Raw genomic sequence first — 4,335 nt, 5'->3', positions numbered from 1 at the left:
CTCAGTTACTCTTTCGGACTTCCTTACACATTCTGCTCTTCTCTCTATGCATGCACCCTCCTCAGTTACTCTCTGAAGTCCTTACACACGTGCTCTTCTCGCTATGCATGCACCCTCCTTGGTTACTCTCTTTGAAATCCTTACACACTCTCTCTGTTCTCTCTATGCATGCACCCTCCTTGGTTACTCTCTCTGAAATCCTTGCACACTCACTCTGTTCTCTCCATGCTGTGCACCCTCCTCAGTTACTCTCTCGGAAGTCCTTACACATTCTGCTCTTCTCGCTATGCATGCACCCTCCTTGGTTACTCTCTCTGAAATCCTTGCACACTCACTCTGTTCTCTCTATGCATGCACCCTCCTCAGTTCCTCTCTCGGAGGTCCTTAACACACTCACTCTGCTCTTCTCTCTATGCGTGCACCCTCCTGGTTGCAACAGTCACTGGCATTTTCCCATATCATATTCTGAGCTTTGCTGGTATTTCATGGATTTCCATCTATTTTGTTAGTTTCCAGTAAATTCAACAGATCCCCATTTGGTATGTATGTATGCAGTCTCCATCTTCCCTTTTCATCCAAAAAGTCACTCCTTTTTTTGCAGGTCTCATATCTATACTATTCCAAATCTCGCCCTCGGTACAGGTCCTGCACCAGGCTTCACAGCTGGTCTGGTTTTCAAGAGATCTCCAAGAATATGCATGACATATATTTGCAAATATTGCATACCCAGTGTAAGCAAACCTATGACATTCATTTTCATTGGAAATATCTTGAAAACCAGGCTAGCTGAGGGGTCACCAGGATAGGGCTGGGAAGCATTGCCCTGTGCTCCCTCTCACTAGGGTTGCCAATAATTCCATGTCATAAGTGATAGTTTAATCCAGTCATTGTTTTACCCCACTGTATTGATGGACTTGTAGTTATGATTTCCTTAAAAAAAAAAAATAAAAAAAAATGATAGCAGTACATCTGTATGAATACAATAGAGTAAAATCAAGACTGGCTCAGTCTGTCCCTTGTGACATGGAATTACTGGCATCACTGCCCCTAAATATTATAACTTGGACATTTACTGAAAAACGGTGTGGTGCAGCTCTCTATTCTAGAACATATGGAAAGGCACGTCTCCATTCTGATAACTATTCTGCTGTGTTATCCACTGTAGCACAGGTAGTAGGGAGAAGCAGCTATGAGCACCTTATACTTTGTGCATTTAATACTCCCGGGGGAATTATGTGTTACTGCAAAGCACAGAATTCCCCTCCTGTGCAGAATATGGAGCTGGCTCCAGCCTGCTGTGAGTGGAGCCCATCCCGCTTGTGACGAAGATGCTGCAGGCCCTGGCGGCTGCAGGCAGATCCCATCCCACTCATGGCAAAGATGGTGCAAATCCCAGTGGCTGCGAGCAGAGCCCATCCTGCTCATGGCAAAGATGGTGTAGGTCCTGGTGAGAGTGAGTCTGTGCATAGAGGTGTGTGTAAGACTACAAGCCTGTGTGTAGGGGTGTGTGTGTGTGTGTGTGTGTGTGTAAGAGAGAGAGAGAGCATGTGTGAGGGTGCATGGATGTGTGCCAGACAGAGTCAGCCTATTCAAGGAAATTGTGTGTGTATATGCGTGAGAGAATGGGATCTGGTGTGTGTGAAAAAAGGAATTGTGTGTATGTGAAGGAATGAGGGTGCTTGTTTGTGAAAGTGGGAGCCTCTGTGTGTGTGTGTGTGAGAAAGAAAGCCTGTGTGAAGGGATGTATGTGTGCGTGTGTGAGAGAGAGAGAGAGGGAGCCTGTGTATAGGGGTGTGTGTGTGCGAGAGAGAGGTAGATAGGTGGCCTATGTGAGGGAGTATGTGTGAGAGAGTAAGGGAGCCTGTATGAGTGTGGGTGCAAGAGAGAGAGGGAGCCTGTACGAGGAGATGTGTGTGAGAGTGAGAGGGAGCTTGTATTTATTTATTTTGCATTTTTATATACCGACATTCTTGTATCAGATACATATGAGGAAATGTGTATGTGCAAGGGAGAGGGAGCCTGTAGGAGGGAATTTGTGAGTGAGAGGGAGCATGTATGAGGGAATGTGTATGTGCGAGAGAGAGAGGGAGCCTGTATGAGTCTGTGTGTGTGTGCACGAGAGAGAAGGAGTCTGTGTGTGTGTGATAGAGAGGGACAGAGGGAGCCTGTGTGAGGGGCAGTACTGAGAAAGGGGTCAAGCTCTGGGAGTGGAGATGGAGCCTAGAGACGGAGGGAAGAGATAGTGGAGGAGTTGGGGCCTGAGAGGGCAAAGTGAGACTGGCCACAGGAGCAGGGAGAGAGGGTGGAAGAGACAGTCTTACAGTGTACATCTAGGGATAAAACTCTGCATCTTTAAGTAAGAACTTTTTTTCTGTATTACGTTTTAAATGAATTACTTAAAGACTGTCATGTATATTGTTTTATTTTGACCAATATAAAGTGTACAGAATTTTACATTTTTTTGTGCAGAATTTCCCCAGGAATAAATTTACCAGGTCTTGGTGGATAGATGCCAACTGTTTGAGCCAAAAGTCGAGCACTCCATCAGGACCAGGACGCTTCCAGTTTGGGGCTTTTCCAGCCCTTTTGTAATTTTAATCTTTTTACACTGTTGAATTGTTGGAGTGATTCTTGTTTGACTTGCTGGTGGATTTGAAATCTGGGACATGACAAAGGCAAAAGGGCTGGTTCTCCATACGAGCAGACCATAGGAACCAGCTTTTGAAAATGATTGAAGGTGCTAAACGCAGCATTCATTACCCATCCCTGGACACAAGGGAAGGAGTCTGCTCAATACTGGGGGTGCTCGAGAACCCACTGCCCCCACAAAGCTGCAGTCTATGGAATAGTCAGACAAGTAGCATGCAGAAGAAAGGCACAAAAGATATGGTCTATGAACAGCATTATTAATAACATTGATACAGTTTGAGAGGACACCTAATTCTTCGTACTGTCTTATGAGATCATGATACCTTGATAAAAATACAAGGAAGTTAAGGTGAGAAATGCCTGTTGGATAACTCGTGCACAGATGCGTCTCAGTACTCAGTATAGCGAGGCATGAAGAACTTTTAATCAGCTGGAGGAGCACATGCCTACGCCTTTTTTTGTTATTTTTTAACCGTACTTATTGCTCCCCAATTTCTCCCTATTAGCAAGCCTCACATCCAGTCTCCCTCCCTCGATGCTGATCCCATACTCCTTCCTGCTTTCACTCAGACATTTCTCCCCCCCAACTCTGTTCTTTTATATCCACTCCCAGTCGGTCCCATATGTCCTATTTCCAAGTACTCTGAGGCTGAGAGACACACAGAACGAGAAAGAGAGCGAAGTGGACACGCAGAAAATGAAGCCGCATGGGACTCCTGGTCTTGAGAAGACGTGAAACCGGGAAAGGGAATCCTAGGGAAAGAGAAGAAGCGAGAGCCACGAAAGACAGTGCTTCATGACAAGTCAGGTGCAGGAGACTGATCACAGCGAAAACCGTGGCAGAGGGCCTCTACAAATTAAAATAAATACACAGAGATCCATTTCAGAAAGCGACACAAAGAGAAATGGCATTCCTTCTTCTTGGTACACTGTACATATGTTTGTGTACGGAGCCTGGGTGTGCACAGACCTGACCTGCTTGTATGCACTGTGTGTGTGTGTGGTGTGTGTGTGTGTGTGTACGGTGACAATGGAAAGGGCACTCTGATTCATGGCTGAACCAGTTAATGCTTATCTCTACAGCCAACACACACAGGTCAATGGCAACTGAAAGTTAATCTTTAATTTTCTTTGCGCTGTCTCCTACACCTACCTGCCATATTTGTCCATTCCCTCCTTCCTCCTTTTCACAAAATTGTTCCAAAAGTAACAGAGGGAGAGGAGGCCCCATGGCGTGAAGAGTTCCCTCTGCTTGTCCTCCCAGCACAGCTTTTTACTTTTCTAACAATACTTGACTGAAGTTCAGCTCTGGGTAAAACTCGGCTCTTAAAGCAGTCGTATTAGCAAGGTCCTCAGCGTAATCGACTTCATGTTCCTTTATTCAATTTTTCTTCTATTTTCAGCCAAAAGGTCATCCAAAGTGGTGCACAGCATAACATCTTTATTTTCTCGGGCTTTGTATTAGTTCTACTTTCTTTTTGACTTATTTCATGGAATTTCACACTTTTTTTTTATTCCACAGTTTTACCCATTTTTCACTCTTTCCTCCCTCCACCTCCCCTCCCCCAGGGCCAGTAATGCTGCCGGCGCAGTATCCACAATCCCTGCCAGTGCAAGAAGCATGAACCTGGTTCTCCCATGCAGCAGAGCCAAAGCAGATTCTGCATATGGAGATCCACAGAACGT

The sequence above is a fragment of the Rhinatrema bivittatum genome, chromosome 13, assembly GCF_901001135.1.
Source record: "Rhinatrema bivittatum chromosome 13, aRhiBiv1.1, whole genome shotgun sequence".
In the NCBI taxonomy this organism is placed as follows: Eukaryota; Metazoa; Chordata; class Amphibia; order Gymnophiona; family Rhinatrematidae; genus Rhinatrema; species Rhinatrema bivittatum.
The sequence above is the reverse complement of the archived record's forward strand: the minus strand, read 5'-3'. Positions refer to the sequence as shown.